Below are 25,251 nucleotides of genomic sequence, written 5' to 3' on the forward strand. Positions count from 1 at the left end.
CATTGGATGTTGAAGGAATCTTTGACCTCTCATGTGTCCATTCATACGTCCACTGACGTCCTTCAACTCCCTGAATGTCACATCTGAAGGTGATCGTCTCATCAATGAATATCTGAGGCCAGCTGTGCTGCAGAGTGACACTGGGAACTGTTCACATAGAAACATCCAGTCAGTCAGCAGACAGTGTGATAACCTTAAATATTTCTTATCATATTGATCTTTTTAACAGCTGAACTCTGTAACAAAGTGCTGTGGTTTGGTGTCCCAGTATTTACTCTGATTACATTTTATGCTGACATCATTTTATTTCATTCAATAAATTCCAGTGATTGTTTTTCATTAGTCCAACAGCTCAACATTGTTAATATTCCTCTGTCCACTTCTGAAGAGAGACAGACAGGTTTACTCCACAAAAACCAACTTTAAGGGGAAGAAATGCAACAAAAGCCTCTGATTTAAAACATGGAGCTCAGTGGTGCTGAGGAAGAGGAAGTATTAACACAGTAACAAGCAACATTAATATAACTGAGGTGCAATTTGGATCAGTCCTGTCTAAAAATGAAGAAAGTAAAGTTCTGATTTTTCAGCATCATCAGAGCAGGAGGAGCTTCTGACATGTAATCAATGTTTTTTGTTTCTGTTGGTAACAAAATGTCTCTTTTCTTCATTACTGACAAACAGATGAAACATTTGAAAAGTTCATGTTGTTTCATTTCAGAACTAATTATTAAACTCACCAGTTTCCTTAATGGTGACTTCATTGCTGATATATGTGATGAACTCTGGGACTCCTCCTCTTCCTCCTCTTCCTCCATAGCACTGATAGATTCCTCCTTCTGAAACACTGACAGTGTCTGATTGATCATTTATTGGTTGACCTCCAGAATACACTGAGCCATCTCTGTACCAGTAGTACTTCCACCCTGAAGAGACGTCCACAGAGCAGGTCAGTGTTACGCTGCCCCCTGCTGGTATGACTGTCTTGTCTGCTCTCAGTGAGGCCCGAGGTGTATCTGCAGTGAGGAAGAAAAAATGAAACAGTCAGTAAAAAACAGTCAAACAGTAAATAGTAAATGGTTAGAGTATGAATTACTGCAGAAAAATCTTTGCACTTCATTCTTTTCAGACACTGTTGTGAAAACAGGAAGACATGCAGCACAATACTTAGTGTGTATTTAGTAGCACTTAAATTGTTGGTTAGATTTGACCTAATTCAGCACTTTTATATGGATTAAAGATGATCAGCTTACCTGATACAGTCCATCTGAGGGCTTCACTCCACTCTGTTGTTAACTTGTTGTGTCTACCCCGACATCTGTATTCTACACTCTCAAATCCATAAACTCTGACGAATTCACTGTATGTTGAATCAGGGTCTAACTTGTCTCGTCTCCAGTCATACGTCCACTGAGTTCCTTCAGCTCCTTGAATGTCACATCTGAGGGTGATTATCTCACCATAGAATATCTCAGTCCAGCCTTCTTCCAGGATCACAGAGGCCTTCATGGAACCTGTTCAAATCAAAAACACCCAGTTAGAAAACAAAAGAGATTAAACACAAACATGTTGTTTGTTTTAGTACTAAACTCTATGATAATTATGTGAATGCATGTTGTGCTGTGGTACATCTTAAAATAACTAATGTTACAAAACAAACAAAAAAATCAAAAATAAAGCTATGAAACATTTAAACTGTATTTGCATCATCAGGATGAATCTAGGGTCAAACACACAGACTGAATATAACTATAGATAAAGTGTCCTTCACATCGACCACATGTTTGTGGATGTTGAGTCTCTGTTGGAGGTTATATTACAAAATATATATTTAAACACTGAAGGATCAAACTCTTGTACACATTCTGTGACTGTTGTCTGGTTTAGAATGAACAAACTAAACTGTGATGTTGCCACCAGCGTGTGGTTTCAGAGAGCATGCAGACAGAATTAGAAGTGTGATGTAGTGTTGATGTAGTGTTTACTATTCCTACTTATGGACCGACGATATATATAGATATCTATTACAATATAATCACTGTTTCATCTTGCTGTCATGTTTGCTCTGTACTGTATCATGTTTGTATCATGTTTGCTCCTCTCTCCCTCTCTGTCCTTCATCCTCTCTGACTAGCAGCAAGACTGGTTCCCCCTTAAGCTGACGGGTCCTGCTCAAGGTTTCTTCCTCTTAAAGGGAGTTTTTCCTCGCCACAGTGCTCTTAGGGGGGTTCCTGTGAAGCGCTTTGAGACAATGTCTGATTGTAATATGCGCTATATAAATAAAACTGAATTGAATTGAATTGAATTAGTGTCACAGTGTGTCTACTTCAGTGTCCTGTCTCACAGATCTATCATTTATTATTCACAGTGACTACAACAATATCCTGAGGTTCTGCCTGCAGACCTCCAGCTTTAAACAGGCTGTGTGAAAGAACTAAATATCATTTAACCCTGTGTTCACACCAAGAGAGACTAAAGCTGTAAAATCACTTTCGTGGCTCAAAGTTCGAATCACTCATGACGAGAGAAATTCAAATGTTTTATTTAGCTTATTTAAAGGAGTCGTATGCTTTTAGGACTTTGCTTCCACTTTTTGTGGCATCTTAACTATTGAACAGAAAACACAGCTGTCATTTGGTATCAAGAGAACGTGTGCTCCTTTAAATAAACTGTGCACTCACTTTGAGGTCAGGCTACACAATGTAGATGTGTGGAGCCAAATCCAGCAGGACTTCAGTGTAAAACAGAGACATATCAGCAGCCGACGTTCATAAAGACACCAGTCTGCTCAGAAACACTCTTCAGAAACAACAAGTCAGAAATGTACTTACAGAATAAGTCCAGCACACAGAGCAAAGTGTGCCCCATCCTCACATCCAGCACAACTGAACAAAGTGTTCTATCTATTCATAATTATAATGCTGAAGGCAGAAGTGACGTTTCTTTAAAAGGTGTGATCAGAATGCAGAGTATAGACTCTTCCTTCCTTTGTCCCAACTTTAGACAGCAGCTCTGACCACAGCACATGGTTCACATGGTTACATTTCCTGTTCTCTGCACACATATGAACATGTTTCTCTGCCAAGGTTTAGTCTGGTCCCTATAAATGTTATTGTACTTTAATTACTGCACATGCATAAAACATCAGACTGTTGAATTGAAGCATTTTACATTTTGTTGTACAATAAAACTTTGCAGTACAATAAATAAAAAGCATTCATAATTATAATGCTGAAGACAGAAGTGACGTTTCCTTAAAAGGTGTGATCAGAAAGTCTCACCTACATCAGCTTCTGAGTATAGACTCTTCCTTCCTTTGTGCCCCTCCACCTTTAGACAGCAGCTCTGCCCACAGCAGTTTCACGTGGTTATATTTCCTGCATCATTTAACCAGAGTGTAGAATCTATACATGTGCTCACTTTGTGGCAGAATGCTGGTTTATTTGTGGCTGTGACCTCAGACTCAGGAAATGACTGAAAGGTGGAATCAAACGTTTGTTTCACAGCAACAAGAGTAACACCATCAGAGGACAATGTGTGTAAATACAACACACACTGTAACAGATCTCTATACTGTTCATGTTTAGAATACTTTATTGCACAGTACGCCTGCACAGTAGCTGCCAATAAAAGATTTGCTGTGATGGGGTGAATGTTTCTGGGATACATCATCTATACATTGCTGGCTAGATAACAAGCTAACTGCAGAGTCTCACCAAGGTGTCTAGTGCACAGATGGCACAGATAAGCCTGAACAAGGTGGAGAAGATCCAAATGGACCCAGATGACACCATGGTCTCATTTGATGTCACCTCCTTGTTCACCTGCATCCCTACATCAGAAGCCACAGAGATGGTAAGGACGTGCCTCACACAAGACAGCACACTCAAGGAGAGAACCAACCTAACGCCAGACCACATCTGTGACCTGCTGGACCTCTGCCTGACCACCACTTATTTCCAGTACAATGGGAACTTTTACAGACAGAAGCACGGCTGTGCGATGGGATCACCTGTGTCTCCTATTGTGGCCAACCTCTACATGGAAGAAGTGGAGAGAAGAGCCCTGAGTTCCTATCCTGGAACCACCCCCACTGGTTTAGATATGTAGATGACACCTGGGTCAAACTCAAGACCAACGAAGTGGAACGGTTCACAGAACACATCAACGCAGTGGATAACAACATCAAGTTCACTCGCGAGGACACCAAGGACAACAATCTGGCCTTCTTGGACTGCACAGTACATACTGAGGAGGACAGGAGCCTCAATGTGGAAGTGTACAGGAAACCCACACACACGACCAGTACCTGTTGTTTGATTCACACCACCCACTGGAACACAAACTGGGAGTCATCAGGACCCTGCAGCACAGAGCACAAACTGTACCAACCAGCTCAGAGGGGAAGAAGAAGGAGCAACACCACATCAGGAAGGCCCTGCAAACATGTGGCTACCCGAAGTGGGCACTCATCAAAGCCACAAAAACAAGACCCCCCAACAACAAGAAGAAGGACAACAACCAGGCGGAGAAAGAACATCTCCATTCCATATGTGTCAGGAGTATCAGAGAAACTCCGCAGGATCTTCAACAACCATGACATCCCGGTCCATTTCAAACCTATGACAACACTGAGACAGAGACTGGTTCACCCGAAGGATAAGATTCCCAGGGAGAAACACAGCAATGTGATATATGCAGTCCAGTGCAGTGAGGAATGCTCTGATCTGTACACTGGAGAAACTAAACAACCACTCCACAGAAGAATGGCTCAGCACAGGAGAGCCACCTCCTCAGGACAAGACTCAGCTGTTCACCTCCACCTCAAAGACAAAGGACACTCCTTTGAGGACAACAATGTTCACATTTTAGACAGGGAGGAAAGGTGGTATGAAAGAGGAGTCAAGGAAGCCATCTATGTTAAGCTGGAAAAACCTTCCCTTAACAGAGGTGGTGGCCTCAGACATCATCTTTCTACCACATACAATGCAGTGATTCCATCCATTCCCAGGAAGTTTGCACATACTCGCAAGAACAAAGGGCTGTCAACCAGTCCCCCTCCGGCAGTTTCATAGTCGTTAGCCAGTCGTTAGACAAACCTGGCCCAGTCAGCCAGAACATCACAGGTAAGTATGGAAACATTTAGTGCTATTGTTTGTAAGTTTTTTTTTTTTTTTTAAGTTTTACCCAGACCCACCCACATAGGTCTGTAACCACATATAAACCATGTTTCCCCACCAAACAGTTAGAACTGATGAAGCTGCTTGGATGAGCAGCGAAACGTCTTCTAGAAAACTCTACAAGTCCAGACGCCTTGCTTCAATCCTCTCTACACAGATAAGCCTGCTGTCTGTCAACACCGCAGCAGTGTGCCACTGTTTTAGAACAGCAGTTAATTACTCACTCATGCTCCGTCTACATATTATCCTTCTCTAAAACTTCGCCAGTATTCACCGTAATATCCGGTCAATCAAGGGTGCGCACTTGGTGGCTTTACTCATATCTCCATACACATATACTTACACTGCGCACCGCTCACGGGCGCGACGCGGTGTCACGCTGTGACGTCCTGATGAGGAAGTCGGCAGGCAACGCGTGCCGGCGTTTCTCTGCCCTTTAAATATCAGAGTCGCGCTTCTAGTCAGCTGACTTCTGTTTGTAAAAAAAAAATGTTTAAACTGAGTAAATGTGGGAATTTCTGTGAACAGAAATATTGTTTGAATGGTTTCTATGTGTGTTTGGGAGGTATAAAATACTTACCTGTGTAAAAGAAGTATGAAGTCAAAATACTCCAGCCCAGTGGGAGGGGCAAGAGGGTTAACAGAGGGTGCTGTGGCTCCTCTGGGAGACTCTGACGATGGTTACAAGGCAGGTAACAGCTCCTGGAGGTAAATGAGCTGTCATTATTTTGTGACTTATTGAAGAACTCAAATTACAACTTTAAGTATTATTATTGTTATTCTGTTATTGTTTTTCCATCACTTTATACTGCACTTTGGAGACTGGTAAAACAAAATGGGAAAAAACACCTATTTCCGAATACACCTGTGATTTTTGAGGAGAGACCCATGATTAGTGATGGTTTTTCGAGGCTTTGTTGAAGCTTCGACACATGATTCAAGAAAAAGGTTCATTACTTGAGGCTTCAATGACACAGTGCTCGAGGCGGACATCTAGTGGTGAACAAAGTGAATTGCGGTGTGTGTTATTGGTTCATGGATTGTTTGGGACTCGAATCGTCTCTTTCGACTACACTACATGGTTTAATAATTTAAGGCTGACACAATAAAATACATGAAATTTTCAGTTTCACTGCATGAAATTGTCATAAAAAATTACATTTGAAGTGGATAAATAATAATTAGGGCTAATCAAACGTCATGATTAATCCAAAACGTTATCAGTAACATTTACTTTTACTTAAATGTACACAATGGCAAATTGCGATTAACTATATAAAAAAGCCTGTATAACTATATATTGATATAGCTACATTAATAGGAATGTCCTATCCCTGAACACACTCGATCCCACCAAGCGATTCACAACCCGAACCAATCACATGACTCGTATGCCGTTCGAAGTGCTCAACTGCTTCAAATGTCACTAAAGTGGTTCAAACGTCACTAGTCACATGACCGAAGCAAGCCTCAGCACAGTGGTTCGAAACAATTGCTTCATGAGTTACGGCGCATGTATCGGAGCCTCGGGTGTCAGAGGACCATCCTTACCCATGATAGTGATGTCCAAATGAAGCAATGAAGCCATATTGAACCACTTCATCATTGTGTCGAGTATGGGTTCATTCATTCAAAGCTTCGTTTCAGTGACCTCTAGTGGTGAAATAGGACACAGTATCTTAATTACATGATGAGTCTAACCAGCCCCTCCATGGACCGCCACCTTACTGTGGTGGAGGGGTTTGAGTGCCCAGATGATCCTAGGAGCTATGTTGTCGGGGGCTTAATGCCCCCAGCAGGGTCTCCCAAGGCAAACAGGTCCTGGGTGATGGGCCAGACTAAGAGCGGTCCAAAAACCCCCTTATGAGGCAAATAAAATCAAGGACCGTGACGTCGCCCGGTATGGCGCAGCCGGGGCCCCACCCTGGAGCCAGGCCCGGGGTTGGGGCTCGAATGCGAGCGCCTGGTGGCCGGGCCTTTCCCCACGGGGCCCAGCCGGGCTTAGCCCGAAGGAGCGACGTGGGGCCGACCTCCCATGGGCCCACCACCGGTGGGAGGAACCGTAAGGGGCCGGTGCAGAGTGGATTGGGTGGCAGTCAAAGGCGGGGGCCTCGGCGACCTGATCACCGGACACAGAAACTGGCTCTGGGGACATGGAATATCACCTCGCTGGGGGGGAAGGAGCCTGAGCTTGTGCGGGAGGCCGAGCGGTACCGACTAGATATAGTCGGGCTCGCCTCCACGCACAGCTTGTGTTCTGGAACTCAACTCCTTGAGAGGAGTTGGACTCTCTTCTATTCTGGAGTTGCCCATGGTGAGAGGCGGCGGGCTGGTGTGGGCTTGCTTATAGCCACACAGCTTAGCTGCCATGTGTTGGAGTTTTCCCCAGTATGTGAGAGGGTCGCCTCCCTGCGCCTCCGGGTTGGGGAGAGGTCTCTCACTGTGGTTTCGGCGTATGCGCCGAACAGCAGTGTAGAGTACTTGACCTTCTTACAGCCTCTGGGAGGGGTGCTGGATGGCACCCCAACCGGGGACTCTGTCATCTTGCTGGCAGTGACAGTAACACCTGGAGAGGCGTGATTGGGAGGAACGGCCTCCCCGATCTGAACCCGAGTGGTGTTTTGTTATTGGACTTCTGTGCTGGGCATGGTTTGTCCATAACGAACACCATGTTCGAGCACAAGGTTGTCCATCGGTGCACCTGGCACCAGGACACCCTAGGCCGGAGGTCAATGATCGATTTTGTAATCGTGTCAGCTGACCTTCGACCTTGTGTTTTGGACACTCGGGTGAAGAGAGGGGCTGAGCTGTCAACTGATCACTACCTGGTGGTGAGTTGGATCCGTTGGCGGGGGAAGAGGCTGGACGGGCCCGGCAGGCCCAAACGTACTGTGCGGGTCTGCTGGGAGCGTTTGGCCGAACCCTCCGCTAGGGAGATCTTCAACTCCCACCTCCGGGAGAGCTTCACCCAGATTCCGAGGGAGGCTGGAGACATTGAGTCGGAGTGGACTATGTTTTCCACCTCCATTGTCGATGCAGCTGTCCGAAGCTGCGGCCGCAAGGCCTCTGGTGCCTGTCGTGGCGGCAATCCCCGGACCCGGTGGTGGACACCGGAGGTCAGGGATGCCGTCAAGCTGAAGAAGGAGTCCTATCGGGCCTGGTTGGCTTGTGGGACTCCTGAAGCAGCTGATAGGTATCGGCAGGCCAAGCGTGCTGCAGCAAGGGCAGTTGTAGAGGCAAAAACTCGGGCCTGGGAGGAGTTCGGGGAGGCCATGGAGGAGGACTATCGGTCAGCCTCAAAGAGATTCTGGCAAACCGTCCGGCGCCTCAGGAGGGGGAAGCAGTACTCTGCCAACACTGTATTCAGTGGAGGTGGGGAGCTGTTGACCTCAACTGAGGGGGTGGTTGGACGGTGGAAGGAGTACTTTGAGGGTCTCCTCAATCCCACCAACACGCCTTCCATTATGGAAGCGGAGGCTGATGACTCAGTGGTGGACTCGTTCATCACCTGTGCTGAAGTTGCCGAGGTAGTCAAAAAGCTCCCCGGCGGCAAGGCACCGGGGGTGGATGAGATTCGCCCTGGGTACCTTAAGTCTCTGGATGTTGTGGGGCTGTCTTGGTTGACACGCCTCTGCAACATCGCGTGGCAATCGGGGGCAGTGCCGCTGGACTGGCAGACCGGGGTGGTGGTCCCTCTTTTTAAAAAGGGGGACCGGAGGGTGTGCTCCAACTACAGGGGGATCACACTCCTCAGCCTCCCTGGGAAAGTCTACGCCAGGGTACTGGAGAGGAGAATTAGGCCTATAGTCGAACCTCGGATTAAGGAGGAGCAATGTGGGGGAGGGACCGGAGGGGGATCTGGTTCGGGAACCATAGGATTTCATCTCTGCTTTTTGCTTTTGTTGGCTTCATCGAGCCGGGACCTCCAGTGTGCACTGGGACGGTTTGCAGCCAAGTGTGAAGCGGCTGGGATGAGAATCAGCACCTCCAAGTCTGAGGCCATGGTTCTCGACCGGAAAAAGGTAGTTTGTCCTCTCTGGGTCGGAGGAGAGTTCCTGCCCCAAGTGGAGGAGTTTGTGTATCTCGGGGTCTCGTTCACGAGTGAGGGGAAAATGGAGCGGGAGATTGACAGACGGATCGGTGCAGCTTCCGCAGTAATGCGGTCGCTGTACCGGTCTGTTGTGGTGAAGAAGGAGCTGAGCCGGAAGGCGAAGCTCTCGATTTACCGGTCAATCTACGTTCCTACCCTCACCTATGGTCATGAGCTTTGGGTAGTGACCGAAAGAATGAGATCGCGAATACAGGCGGCCGAAATGAGTTTCCTTCGAAGGGTGGCTGGGCGCTCCCTTAGAGATAGGGTGAGAAGCTCAGTCACCCGAGAGGAGCTCGGAGTAGAGCCGCTGCTCCTCCACATCGAGAGGAGCCAGCTGAGGTGGCTCGGGCATCTGGTTCGGATGCCTCCTGGACGCCTCCCTGGGGAGGTGTTCCGGGCATGTCCCACTGGGAGGAGGCCCCGGGGAAGACCCAGGACGCGGTGGAGAGACTATGTCTCTCGGCTGGCCTGGGAACGCCTCGGGATTCCCCCAGAGGAGCTGGAGGAAGTGTCTGGTGAGAGGGAAGTCTGAGTGTCCCTGCTTAGACTGCTGCCCCCGCGACCCGGCCCCGGATAAGCGGTAGAAGATGGATGGATGGATGGAGTCTAACCAGGGTGTGTGATGTACATATATTTTAGTTAAGACTGATTAATTGGTCGGTCAGTTGATTCTATAAATGTATGTATTGCAGTAGGAGCTTGTGGATATGCCTGGATAGTAATTCAAACATTTTCATTGTTAAACGATATTTTTTCCACTGTTTTGGACTGAGCCGGTTTAAGCAAAATCTCACGTTACGAAGCAGTGTCGAGTTATTTGAACCAGTCGTGTGATTCACTGAGAGGACCGAGCAAAGCAGTTACTGCTTCGGACGTCATCGGTCACGTGGGTTTTCCAGGACCAAAGCAAGCTTCGAACCAGTGGTTCAACCTAAATGCTGTTGCAACTCGGAAGCTTGTATCAGAGCGTCAGTGTCAGTGTGATATTAAATTAGGAGCATTTTTGTCATCCATCCTGCTGGTTTCATTGATCCTGAACTCTTTATTGATCTGGAAAAGAAATAAAGACAGAGATGCAGGGTCAACAATCTGTACAAGTGAACTGTTACACTGACAAATCTAAACATGTATGTTGTGTTGTTGCTGCACAAAGACCTGTCCTTCGTCTGACATCAGCATAAACAGCTCCATCAGCTGCAGCAGCAGGGGCTGGTTGTCCTGTGAATATAAACATGTGGCAGTATTCAAAAGTGACTTCACAGCAGAGAAAATAAAAACACAAATATACTTTATTAACAGTTGTTGTAACGCCATGTACCTGCAGATCTGCAGATTCACGTCTGAGCAAACACAGCTCTCCACTGGTTTCTGCTTCTTCCCTGTTAAAAGACCCAGATGAATGAGCTTCCTTCAGGTATTACTGGCATTTAAAAGCACCTACGTGCTGTTAGCTTTTCCAGCTGCTGTATGTGGTGCTCACCTTTCTTAGTCGCATTTTTAAGTTCATTCAAAGAATATGTGACGTCACTGTATTCACCTGAAACATATAGTTACACTTTGTCAATGTCAACATGTTACTGTTACCTTGAACATATCATTGTAGTATTTGTAACTGTAACTTGTCTGGACTCAAAACATCTCGCTGTATACTGTACCATGTTCTGTGTTTTCAGGCTCTTTGATTGTTTCATAGACGGACACATCACCTACAGAGTGAGAATCAAGATGAGGTTAGTCGTTATTATCACATCATATGAATTACAAACAGCTAACAAGACATGGAAGTGTTACATTTAACACAACTGCTGATTGATAAGTCTGAGGTTTGACTTTTGTTTTCACACAGAAGGATAAATAAAATTAACGCTGCAAGCAGCGATGACGGGCCCACGCACACTTTGCGGTCGGGACTTGCAGCCGCCGCCTCCCTTGTTGTCCCACGGCCTCTCTCCCCCCGCTACCGGCATGAGCTGTGGTCTGCAGGCCAGAAGAGAACACCAAAACACACATATACAAAAGAGAAGTCCTCCGGCCAGTAGGTGGCACAAGGACTGTAGCTTAGGAGAATATCAATGTGTGCACACAGTGCTATAGATTTATTGGAACTGGCAAGTACTAAGGAGCTGCTGAACCATGTCGTTCAGCTCTGATATATTTTATTTTGTGATTTAAAGTCACTCTTCTTCCATAACTGAGGTCACAGTGGGGGTAGCAGCTTTTTCTTGGCTAGTAGCTCCATCTTAACTCAAAGAATGGAAGATCGATAACCCGGCTGTTTTCTAGCTTGCTGGTTTGGTGTTTAGGAGACAGTCCTGCTCTTTACAGGATTTTGGGAGGTTTAGACTTCACAAAATACATTGCTGCACTGTGCACTTTTTTTTAAAGTCCTATTGTTGTTGGAGTCTGAGTGGTGAATCTGCCTCTGTTTGTTTATAAACCTACACAGGAGCTTTGAGAGAAGCTAATGTGAGCTGCAGGGAAGCAAATGGTCAAAAAAGGTCTTTTTGTCTTTCTCTAAGTATTTGTATGTCCCAGCAGACAGGCGCAAGTAATGTATCTGAAATTAAATAAGAATATCTGACATAGGCTGAGCATTCCCCACAAGCAGCAGACAGTACAGTCAGCACCTCGGACAGCTCCAGCACTGCTGCCGGCTCCACAGTCAGCACCTCGGACAGCTCTAACACTGCTGCCGGCTCCACAGTAAGCACCATGGACAGAGACACAGCACAGGTATTCACATTCATCTTCTGGAGATGGCGTCTAGAAGAGAGGCGCCTAGAAGAGAGAGTTTTCTTGGAGATGTTTTGCCGCTCATCCAAGCAGCTTCATTAGTTCTAACTGTTTGGTGGGGAAACATGGTTTATATGTGGTTGCAGACCTCAGTGGGTGGGTCTGGGCAAAACTTAAAAAAATAAAAAAAATAGCACTAAATGTTTCTATACCAAGTGCTGAGTGCCGAGTTGGGGTAGCCACTAGTTTTCAGGGATTTCCTGGCCAGCTCAGAGGGAAAGAAGAAGGAACAACATCACATCAGGAAATCCCTGAAAACTTGTGGCTACTTCACGGCGTTGCCCCGCCTACACCGTGTAACATCGATCTGCGTTTTTGATATCTTTTGCTCAACAATGTCTTCAAAAGCATGTAATAAAATCTCGGGTCTATCAGAGTATTTCCTTCGTTCAAATACGAGGTGTAGAACATGGAAATCAGCACAACTCATACCGCACACAGTAGGTGGCGCTATGAGGGTATCAGCTCATAGTGCTCATAACATATCAATCTGTTCAGAATGACAGGCTCAGCATGCCTGATTTTTTTCATCCACATAAGATGAAGTATGTAGGAGATACAGCCATAAATACATCCATTTCCTGTGCGTCGGTGAAGGGTCAAATAAGTGGGGGTGCCACATCCAGGCCGTATGACGAAGTCCTGCATTTTTGATAACTTTTGGTCCCTAACCCCTTAAGGGCAAGCGCACCAAATTTCAGCCCTATCAAGCAAATCCCCTAGGAGGAGTTTGCAGAAGTGCGTGGAATGCATATTGGAACATGGCGAAGTTATTCCAAGATGGCTGACACCCTGTAGGGGGTGAATTTTTTTCAAAAGCATGTTTCCTGGAGTGAGGAGATACATATGTGTACCAATTTTCATGGCCGTAGCTGATACACTGAATATTTGCAAATTCTAGACGGTGCTCCTGAGCCATTTGGGAAGGCGCAGTTGCAGCGACAGTTTCAGATCTGCATTTTTCGCGAGCCTGACCTGTGTGCCAAAATTGGTGAGTTTTTGAGCACGTTTAGGGGGTCAAATTTGTGTCGAATGACTCGGAAGAAAAAAAGAGAACACTTGCATTTCAATAGGGCTCTCGCACGTTTCGTGCTCGGGCCCTAATAACTCAAAACTTACTAAACACAGGGAACATGGAAGGTGACAGGGAGGGTGACAAGACGATCTGGCACAGACAAAGGGGAACACAGGACTTAAATAGACTATAGAACTAGACACAGGTGAAACGCATTAGGGCGGGGCACTAGGGAAGTAAAACACATGGACAAATACAAGGGAGACAGGACTTTCAAAATAAAACAGGAAACAGGACAGAACCAAAGTAACTTCACAAAGACAGCCAAAGACAGGATCACAAAGGGAAACACCAGGAAACCCAAAAAACTGAGTGGAGCACTTCAGTGCCTGTGTGGGTTCCGGCTTTCTTCCACATTCTAAAGACATTCTCAGGTTAACTGATTATTCTGATAGGTGTGTGAGTCTGAATGGTTGTTTATCTATACGTCTATACTACATTAAAGTTCTTGTTGTAGTCTGACGCCCTCTTGTGGACATGTATGCAAAGAACTACCACCTAAGTAGCTGTCTTGATCACACAAACACTGTGTAAACAAACTAAATACATTTTAAACCAAGCTGTGTAACTTTTCCCTTAAAACATAAATAAGCATGTGTTACATTTAAGTGTTTACCAAATGATTCACAGAGAGCTGATTCAACCTACAGCAGCAGATCAATCGCTAATTATTTCACAGTATACTGAATTCTTAAAGATTGAATAGGATGTAGTAAGTAGCACTACTGTGAGGCCTTTGTGGAAAGATCGACAAATGTTCCATATTACATACTAAAAGAATATGTTACCCTCACTGCTTTGTCTGCATGTCATGTTGGAATATCTGTGTGAACTGTGGTTAATCTTTGTTTAATAAAGCACTTAGATCCAATGAGAAGTAAAGAAGAAATTATATTTTAATAAGAACCATTTTATTTAAAAAAAAAACATTTCAAACGCCACAAAATAAAGTTTATGAAAGAACAGAACAAGGACACACAATGAAACTCCATGTTGGACTTCATGCCCTTTACTTGTAATACTCTGGTTTGTCCTGTGGGTGGTGCTGTGGCTTTACTGGTGACATTTAGATTCAGCATGTGTAAAATGCTGCAGACAGTGTCCACTTTCTGACTTTGCTCTGAGCCTATTGAACGTCTCGGGCTGCTCGTCTGGTTGTGCTCTTGCATGATATCCACATTAACGTCAGAGAGTCCATCTGTAGGAGGAGCCTCAAACAAACCTTTGTCAGACAGCATCACACACAGAACATCTTTCAACTCATGATTCTTCACATTTAAAGAAAGCTGCAGCTCAAAGAAATGAACTCACAACAAACAGTCTCTCTTGGGACATGACAAATGACAACACTATAAGCTGAAGTCTCTGCTCTCAAAACAGGAGAACATGACGATGACCAAAAAACGAACTTCTTCTTTATAACATGGGGAACAATCTAAAGCAGGCCAGCACTGAAACATGTTCTGTTATCAAGCTTAAAACAGACAGCTAGTCATTGACTCCATGCTGCCATCTGTGCTTCTCTTTGTTTGTTGATGATGAACGTCTCTTCATGGACCTGAAATAAAATCACAGCAAACAGTCTCAGTTTAAAATACTGTCTTTGGAACATGAGCTCTGACTGTATATGAAGAATATTACCTGTGTTTGGATTCACATTACTGTAGTCACACAGTGACTCTTCTGGGTCCACTTGTTGTCCTGTTATCATGATATCAATCATATATAAAATAATGATTCTCTCTGTATTTTAGTATCAATGTGACGTCTCATATTTTTATATACTCACTCCTGCTGTCCAGAGCTTTGAGCTGAATCAGATATGAAGCATTATAGTAATCTTCTTCAGGCTGACCTGAAATAACATTAAAGTGAGTACTGAGTTTCACAGTCATTCTATAATTATTATAACTTTAACCTGCTCCATGTCAATCAAACTGTGTACTGTACCATTTCCAGAGCCTTCAGCTCCTCTGATTGTCTCATAGACACAAAGGTCGCCTACAGGACAGTGAAACATTAAATGAGTCACCTCACATCTGTCACACTCATTTAAACATCTTTGTTTTTATTAAATGTTGTTATTTTAACAGTATTAAAGCTGCAGCAGCATGAATACATCTTATAAATATTTGTGACAACATTCAGAACCAGATGAAACACTGACCATGGAGAAGAGAGGAGTATATCTGATGTTGGTTTACTTCCTGGTTCACTGTCTGCTCTGCAGAAGAACCTGTTATTAACAAAAATGATCATGTTGTTACATGGTTTTGTAAATTCTGTGTCACATTTAAAGTTTATAGTAAATAAATGATGCATCAGAATAAAAAGGTCTCACCTTTGGACTGTCTGTAGTGATACAGTAAGAACACAATGACAAAGAATAATATGATTCCACACAGCAGTCCAACAATTAATGGCACTGAGGATGAGGAGCTTTCAGGTCTGGATACACCTATTAGAAATAATAAACATACATTAATACACTTATATTGGACTCGGTGTCATTAGCACAGACAATAATCAAACCAACATTACCGTAATATACCAAAAAAGGAGCATCAAACATATTTACTCACCTTTCACTGACATCCAGCTCTGAGGTGACTTCTTTCCTGAATGTTCACACCTGTAGAAACCTTCATGTGACTCTGACACTGCAGAGACATTCAGCTCCCCTCTGGTATCACTTTGAACAAGTTTGTCATTGTGATAGAAAAACACATAGGAAAGTTTGTTTTGTCCTCTCAGTCTGCAGCCAAGAATAACAGAGTCTCCTTCAGTCACACTATTGACAGGACTCTCCAGGACAATGTCTGTATCTGTGAGACAGTCAGAGGACGTCAGTCAGAGATCAGCTGATACAGACCTTAAGAAGACAATTTAACATTGTTGACACATAAACAGAAGCTTTATACAAACTCCTATAAATCCTATCGCGCTTGTTTTGATGGTGATTCCATCATTTCATTATTGATTTTTTTATATTTAATTCTAATTCAAAATCCAAACTGACTCAAATAAAGACTGAAGATTTTTACATTACACCTACACAACAAAGAAGAAGTCATTTGTCTGTTTTCTCACATACAATTATTTAACATAGCATAAAGTGAAACATATATGATCTAGAGTTACATAAGATGTTTAAAATGATTTAAATATAATAAAATAATGTATTATACCATGTACAGTGATGTTGACTGTGTTGCTGAACTCTCCTGATGCAGACACACACCAGTACACACCAGTATCAGACTGTGATGTGTTGATGTTACATGTGGATCCAGTCATTGTTCCCCAGTTAGAACAGGATGACAGACGTCCTTCATCAGAGAACTTCCTCACTCTCCACTCAGTAGAGTTTCCCTCACAGGTCAGTGAGACAGACTCAGAGGTGAAGTGTTGGACTCTGTCAGGATTCACTGTGAGAGACGCTGCTGGATGAAAACCTGAAAAACAAAACATGTCAAAGGAACAAAGTAAGAACACAAAAATGACACGATGAAAAAATGACACACAACCAACTCATTCTGATTCTCTCAATAAACAGAGGAATCACAGTGACAGAATAAATTCTTCTTACTGAGAGGACAGAATCAAACTGACCTGCAGACCAGACAAACTTTGGGTCACTGTAATCAGAGTGATACTCTGGGTCTCCTCTTCCAGCTCTGCACACATATGCTGCTGTGTGTGTCTGTCCATGAATGATGTAGGAAGCAGTCCCATCAGTGCTACCAGGCAGCAGCTCATAGCTGTAAGACCAAGAGTTCTCTGACAGACCAGGAACAGCTTTATACCAGTAGAACCTCCATCCTGCAGGTGGATGTTCAACCTCACAGCTCAGAGTTACTGAGGCTCCAGGACTCAGCCATGATGGAGACACAGTGAGGACAGGTCGGGGTTTACCTGTTGGAAAGAGATGATATTAAAACAGACTGTGTCTCCATCATAAAACAAAACTGAACTAATCAAACTTACCTGATACAGACAATGTGAAGGCATTACTCCACAATGTGTATAAATTCTCTTTCCTGCCCCGACATCTGTATTCTCCTCTGTCAGCAGAGGAAGCTCTGTTGATTCTGTATTCATTGGATGTTGAAGGAATGTTGGACCTCTCATGTGTCCATTCATACGTCCACTGACGTCCTTCAACTCCCTGAATGTCACATCTGAGGGTGATCGTCTCATCAATGAATATCGGAGGCCAGCTGTGCTGCAGAGTGACACTGGGAACTGTTCACATAGAAACATCCAGTCAGTCAGCAGACAGTGTGATAACCTTAAATATTTCTTATCATATTGATCTTTTTAACAGATGAACTCTGTAACAAAGTGCTGTGGTTTGGTGTCCCAGTATTTACTCTGATTACATTTTATGCTGACATCATTTTATTTCATTCAATAAATTCCAGTGATTGTTTTTCATTAGTCCAACAGCTCAACATTGTTAATATTCCTCTGTCCACTTCTGAAGAGAGACAGACAGGTTTACTCCACAAAAACCAACTTTAAGGGGAAGAAATGCAACAAAAGCCTCTGATTTAAAACATGGAGCTCAGTGGTGCTGAGGAAGAGGAAGTATTAACACAGTAACAAGCAACATTAATATAACTGAGGTGCAATTTGGATCAGTCCTGTCTAAAAATGAAGAAAGTAAAGTTCTGATTTTTCAGCATCATCAGAGCAGGAGGAGCTTCTGACATGTGATCAATGTTTTTTGTTTCTGTTGGTAACAAAATGTCTCTTTTCTTCATTACTGACAAACAGATGAAACATTTGAAAAGTTCATGTTGTTTCATTTCAGAACTAATTATTAAACTCACCAGTTTCCTTAATAGTGACTTTATTGCTGTAATATGTGTAGAACTCTGGGTCTCCTCCTCTTCCTCCTCTTCTTCCTCCATAGCACTGATAGATTCCTCCTTCTGAAACACTGACAGTGTCTGATTGATCATTTATTGGTTGAACTCTAGAATACACTGAGGTACGTCTGTTCCAGTAGTACTTCCACCCTGAAGAGACGTCCACAGAGCAGGTCAGTGTTACGCTGCCCCCTGCTGGTATGACTGTGTTGTCTCCTCTCAGTGAGGCCCGAGGTGTATCTGCAGTGAGGAAGAAAAAACAGTCAAACAGTAAATAGTAAATGGTTAGAGTATGAATTACTGCAGAAAAATCTTTGCACTTCATTCTTTTCAGACACTGTTGTGAAAACAGGAAGACATGCAGCACAATACTTAATGTGTATTTAGTAGCACTTAAATTGTTGATTAGATTTGACCTAATTCAGCACTTTTATATGGATTAAAGATGATCAGCTTACCTGATACAGTCAATCTGAGGGCTTCACTCCACTCTGTTGTTAACTTGTTGTGTCTACCCCGACAGCTGTATTCTCCACTGTCAGACCCATGAACTCTGTTGGACCTATATTTACTGTCTGTTGAATCAAGGTCTGACTTGTCTCGTCTCCATTCATACGTCCACTGAGTTCCTTCAGCTCCCTGAATGTCACATCTGAGGGTGATCCTCTCACCATAGAATATCTCAGTCCAGCTGTGTTCCAGGATCAGAGAGGCCTTCATGGAACCTGTTCAAATCAAAAACACCCAGTTAGAATACAAAAGAGATTAAACACAAACATGTTATTTGTTTTAGTACTAAACTCTATGATAATTGTGTGAATGCATGTTGTGCTGTGGTACATCTTATGTAAATAACCCCATTTATATTTTGCCTTCTTACGAAGATAGCCCTGTTAATTTTTATTCTGTTATCTTTACAGCATGTTTGCATCTTGGTTTTAGCTTATATTGTCTTATATTTTATTTTAAATACGAGCGCTTTTATTTTGAAGGGGTTTTCACTGCAATCGCGGAGTTCCGCTAATAACTAAACAGTGACGGCAACAAACGGTAAAGACAGAGTATTAAAACGGAATGGTTCATGTATTAGCAACCCTCCGAAGAGGCACAAGGTTCGTATTTGTTGGTATTGTCTGTGTCTTAAGTTAAATTTGAACTTTATTAACTTTCATACTGATTGTTTAGTTAAGTTAGCATTCGCTAAATATGAGCTGTGGTTAAGCTATGTATATGCAGTAAGACTGTGAGGAAAGTAGCTAACATATATTGTTCTTTTGTGTTTGTAACCAGCTCTTACGTTGGTTTCATTAAACCCTGAGATCATCAGTTCAAGTGTGAGACCATCTTTCGGTGGGATATGCTACATCTTAAAATAACTAATGTTACAAAACAAACAAAAAAAACAAAAATAAAGCTGTGAAACATTTAAACTGTATTTGCATCATCAGGATGAATCTAGGGTCAAACACACAGACTGAATATAACTATAGATAAAGTGTCCTTGACATCAACCACATGTTTGTGGATGTTGAGTCTCTGTTGGAGGTTATATTACAAAATATATATTTAAACACTGAAGGATCAAACTCTTGTACACATTCTGTGACTGTTGTCTTGTTTAGAATGAACAAACTAAACTGTGATGTTGCCACCAGCGTGTGGTTTCAGAGAGCATGCAGACAGAATTAGAAGTGTGACGTAGTGTCACAGTGTGTCTACTTCAGTGTCCTGTCTCACAGATCTATCATTTTTTATTCACAGTGACTACAACAATATCCTGAGGTTCTGCCTGCAGACCTCCAGCTTTAAACAGGCTGTGTGAAAGAACCAAATATCATTTAACCCTGTGTTCACACCAAGAGAGACTAAAGCTGTAAAATCACTTTCGTGGCTCAAAGTTCGAATCACTCATGACGAGAGAAATTCAAATGTTTGATTTAGCTTATTTAAAGGAGTCGTATGCTTTTAGGACTTTGCTTCCACTTTTTGTGGCATCTTAACTATTGAACAGAAAACACAGCTGTCATTTGGTATCAAGAGAACGTGTGCTCCTTTAAATAAACTGTGCACTCAGAGGTCAGGCTGCGTTTATTATGCAGGATCTGTTTAGTAAAAGTATTTAATCAAATGAACACACATTTTCTCAATAGAGAACAGAAATTTTAATTATTAAGGAAGACTAGCATGCTAGGAGCTCGATTAGCAGGCAAGTATGGTGCCGTGGAACGAGATAAATTGCATCATCTTTTTAAAAACAACAAACTTGTTTGTTCTCCTTAATGATAAACACATCTGTCCCTGTAATTTAATCACATTCACAGTATAATTAATGATCAAATTAATCATCAATCTAATACACAATGTAATATAAAACACTGGGAAGTTGATAAACAGGAGATAAATACTTTGTGTAATATACAAATGAAGAGAAAAAACAAAGACAAAGTATAATTTGTCACCTTCAGTGTGTCCGTAGAGGAGTGTGCTGAACACTGAAATAAAGATTAAAACCTCATCAGACATCATCAAACCAAAAGAAAGTGATCAATCACAACATTAAAACACTATATATACACAATGTAGATGTGTGGAGCCAAATCCAGCAGGACTTCAGTGTAAAACAGAGACATATCAGCAGCCGACGTTCATAAAGACACCAGTCTGCTCAGAAACACTCTTCAGAAACAAGTCAGAAATGTACTTACAGAATAAGTCCAGCACACAGAGCAAAGTGTGCCCCATCCTCACATCCAGCACAACTGAACAAAGTGTTCTAACTATTCATAATTATAATGCTGAAGACAGAAGTGACGTTTCATTAAAAGGTGTGATCAGAATGCAGAGTATAGACTCTTCCTTCCCCTTTGCCCCAACTTTAGACAGCAGCTCTGACCACAGCAGTTTCACATGATTTCCCGTTCTCTGCACACATATGAACATGTTTCTCTTGTCCACATCTTGAGTTTAGAGCAATAAAACTTTGCAATACAATAAATAAAAGGCATCATTTAACCTGAAAGTAGAATCTATAGAGAACAAGCTAACTGCAGTGTTTACCAAGGTAACATGACTAAACACTAAGAAATATGAAGACATCAGGTATCAATGTTACTTCTAGCTGCTGCTGTCGGGCCTGTAACGTGCTATTGTGCTATTCTTCCTCTGTTCAGTAATTTACACACAAGAAAACATGATGTGGTTGGTCTTTAGTGCCCAGATGGCACAGTTAAGCCTGCTATCTGTCTACAACACAGCAGTATGTCACTGTTTTTAGAACAGCAGTTATCAGTTAACATAAAGCACCAAAAAACCTAGTCCAACTTTATTCAAACTTTAAAACACTCAGAGCTCTGTGAACTTTGACCTTGATTGTTTGGAGACAGTAACTGTCAGGTACTGAGGAAAAGGGACTCAAGCACAGGCAGGATTCAACTTGCAAATCTCAAAACTAAACCAAGAAAAACCCAAGAAAGAAATAATACAAAACTTACGATAACGCAGGGGAAAACACAGGAGTAACAGTTGAAGTGACACTGATCTACATTAAAAATATACTATGGAACAAGACACAAGTGAAACACATTAGGGCGGGAACACAGGGGAATGAAAAGAAAAGAGACCAACACTGTCCAAAGGGTCCAAGCTGTGGACCTCCCTGGTCTGGAGAGGAAGCCATCAGACACAGATCTGCGGACCCTCCAGGGTCTGAGCAGAAGACCACAGGAGACAGGAACGTGGACCCTCCAGGGTCAGGGAGGAAGGCAACCAGAGACAGAGTCACGGACCCTCCAGGGTCAGGGCGGAAGGCCAGTGGAGACGGGGTTATGGACCCTCCAGGGTCAGGGCAGAAAATCACCAGAGACGGAGACTTAGGCCGACCAGGACCTGAACAGGAAGCCAGAGCTGGTGGTCCATCTGGGTCTGGACAGAAACCCAGAGCTGGGGATCCTCCAGGGTCAGAACAGGAAGGCAGGGCTAAAGGCCCGCCGCAGTCCAAACTGGCTATTGGAACTGGAGCTGGAGGAACAGCCAGGAACAGCTTTATACCAGTAGAACCTCCATCCTGCAGGTGGATGTTCAACCTCACAGCTCAGAGTTACTGAGGCTCCAGGACTCAGACATGAGTCACTGAGGACAGGTCGGGGTTTAACTGTTGGAAAGAGATGATGTTAAAAACAGTGAACACTCTGAGGTGACTTCTTTCCTGAATGTTCACACAGCCAAGAATAACAGAATTAGTTCTTCCTCATTCACACCTGTGAGATCAGATGTTGGTTACGTCATTCTGACAGTTTGACCAACGTCTGCATCCTGTCTCACACTCCACCTGTGGCTCAGAGCACTACGACAAGAAACCTTTATTAGTCCCACAATGGGGAAATTGCTTAAGGCCCAGCAAAGAGCGCCATACACCAGTGAGTACACTGAGGCTATGTGGGTAAAATGCCTTGCCCAAGGATACACAACAGTGACTAGGGAAGAGTTGGGATCTAACCACCAACCTTCCGGTTATTGGAAGCCACTGCTGCCCAAATATGTTTATATATATTATATATATTTATATATCCATATAAAGACAAACAATGAGCTGTAAGGGGGATTCTGCTGATCAAAACTCACACCACTGCAAAGGTTTTGACCACAGAGCATGAACACTTCCTGTACACAGTCTGCATATACAAAGTAACCATGACAGCAGAGACCACACGTATCAACCATCTTGCACATTTTCCACACATTTAGTTTTACACCGTGTGAAAGACCCCCACATACAACAGCAGAAAAGGCGACAATGACCACAGACAACAGCAGGGCTGATGTCACCTATTGACTTTTAGAAGCAATAAATTTAGTACAGAGTTTTTCACCCAAGCAGGCCAGTAGGGGGAGCCACAGTCCACCACAGAACTACCAATGATATGAGAATCAGAGCTGATGCAGGGTGAAGAATGAAATAAAATGTAAAAACCAACTGTTACACTGACAAATCCAAACATGCATGCTGTGTTACTGCTGCACAATCACCAAGACCTGTTCCTCCAGCTCAGACAACAGACCAACACTTTCACATACATGTACACAAACCCCACAGAAACATATTAAAAATACAATTACACCAGAAACACTGGAGACATGAACTTTATTGTAAATCTGACTAAATTTTAAGATAAATATCTTTTAAACTCTCATAATCTGTTTTCAGTGAGAACAGCTGATAAAATGTGATCCTTGAAAATAGATCATGGATTATTAGATATATGCAATAACTGCTGGTGTCACTGCTAAAAAAGCTGTGCTGATACATGAGGATACATTCAGAGCTTAATACAAAAGATAACAGATGTAAATAATAATAATGATGCAGTACATGAACAGTCGAAGAGGCGTGTGTTTTTAGCACAGTATTCAGAGCATGAAATATATCAACATCAAATAAATGTACAAGGTTCAGATTGACAGATTCCCAAAACCAAACAGCTTCTGTTTGGCTCTGTTTGTCTCTGCACAGCCCTGTAAGAGAAGCACAAAGACAGAACATGGTTTATCACAGTCATCCATCATGTGGTGCTTTGTGGAGAATAAATCACTCACAGTATGAATCCTACATGGCAGCATGAGCTCCGAGAGCTGCTCCTGCTCTGATTTCAGAATAAACTGCTGCATCAGCAGCTGCAGGAGCTGATGTTCCTGTGAATGGAGGCCTGATTCATTTAGAACTGTAATCTGATCATTCAGCATGATGTTGTTCTTAACCAGCAGTGTCCATCTATACAAAGACTGACTGTGTGTCATGGGTTTAAGTCTTTAAACATGACGTAAACTGTGGATGCATACATGTAAATACTGCACAATAACAACAATGGCAGCTGAATGCAGACTTTACTGTACCTGTTTTATTCTTGGCCTTTCCTTTCTTGTGGTGGATGATCTGAGAATACAGCAGATTATCTGCAGCAGGAGCTGATGGTGGAGCACACGTAATGTGTGAGAACATGAACAGTTCAGCTTCATGTTATATCTGTCTGTCTGCAGCACGGGATTATTCCATCTCAAACTTTTAGGAACACCCGAACCTCACACAGACCACGTGGAAGATTTGACTCTCTGCTGCCATCCACTGGTGATATGATGTAACTAACAGCATGCTGACCCAATAATTACCTGCAGTGTGGTGCTATGACGACACATTTCAACACAAACATGACTGTTGTAGGCGACTGTACCTGCTGTCTTCACTTCAGAGTAAACACACCCCTCCTCTTCCTCATGTGTCCTCTCTGTTAAGACAATATTTGACAATAAAAAAACTAAATCTTTCTTAACTATCGTCTCATTTTCTACACTGCATGTATTTGGAGTACTCACTCTTCTTTCCAAACTTCTTCAGCTCAATTACAGAGTATGTGACATCTTGGGGTCCACTTGCTTCTGTAACATACACATATTTATATTTAGAGTTTTATTTCAAACCTTAATGTGAGCTGAATGAAGAGAAGTTAAACAAAAGTCCACATTAGTATTTAATAAGTGCTGACCATTGAGAGGAGAGCAGTGTTCATTCGTACTGACTTCCTGATTTCTGTTGGAGCCCTGACTGCTGCTCTCTGACTGGAACAGCCTGTAAAATAACACATACAGTACATTTAATACAGAAACATGAAAGCACTGATGCATGTTTAAAAGTTTAGAGATGAGTGCTGCACTAACCTGATAAAGCAGGAATCTGTGAAAAAAGACATTTGTTGTTACATGGTTTTATAATGTAAAAATATTCTGCTGTCATTCTGTGTCACATTTAAAGTTTATAGTAAATAAATGCTGCATCAGAAGAAAAAGGTCTCACCTTTGGACTGTCTGTAGTGATACAGTAAGAGCACAATGACAAAGAATAATATAATTCCACACAGCAGTCCAACAATTAATGGCACTGAGGATGAGGAGCTTTCAGGTCTGGATACAACTATTAGAAATAATAAACATACATTTATACACTTATATTGGACTTGGTGTCATTAGTACAGACAATAATCAAAACATTACCGTAATATACCAAAAAAGGAGCATCAAACATCTTCACTCACCTTTCACTGACATCCAGCTCTGAGGTGACTTCTTTCCTGAATGTTCACACCTGTAGAAACCTTCATGTGACTCTGACACTGCAGAGATATTCAGCTCCCCTCTGGTATCATTTTGAACAAGTTTGTCATTGTGATAGAAAAACACATTGGAAAGTTT

The 25,251-nt window shown here is 42.9% G+C and overlaps 2 long non-coding RNA genes across 2 annotated transcripts; both read right to left on the bottom strand.

The window, feature by feature from the left end:
* Positions 1 to 14,459: 14,459 nt before the first annotated feature.
* LOC114435812 (uncharacterized) lies at positions 14,460 to 15,356 on the bottom strand. Its single transcript, XR_003670648.1, has 4 exons — positions 15,306 to 15,356; positions 15,089 to 15,139; positions 14,780 to 14,993; positions 14,460 to 14,696 (listed from the first exon to the last, which is right to left on the bottom strand). It is a non-coding gene; the product is annotated as an uncharacterized LOC114435812 (long non-coding RNA).
* Positions 15,357 to 23,641: 8,285 nt separating this feature from the next.
* Positions 23,642 to 24,905, bottom strand: LOC114435781 (uncharacterized). The gene is made up of 7 exons (XR_003670614.1): positions 24,857 to 24,905; positions 24,721 to 24,736; positions 24,549 to 24,631; positions 24,379 to 24,441; positions 24,237 to 24,290; positions 23,902 to 23,973; positions 23,642 to 23,700 (listed from the first exon to the last, which is right to left on the bottom strand). It is a non-coding gene; the product is annotated as an uncharacterized LOC114435781 (long non-coding RNA).
* Positions 24,906 to 25,251: the final 346 nt, after the last annotated feature.

The sequence above is a fragment of the Parambassis ranga genome, chromosome 5 (genome assembly GCF_900634625.1).
Source record: "Parambassis ranga chromosome 5, fParRan2.1, whole genome shotgun sequence".
In the NCBI taxonomy this organism is placed as follows: Eukaryota; Metazoa; Chordata; class Actinopteri; family Ambassidae; genus Parambassis; species Parambassis ranga.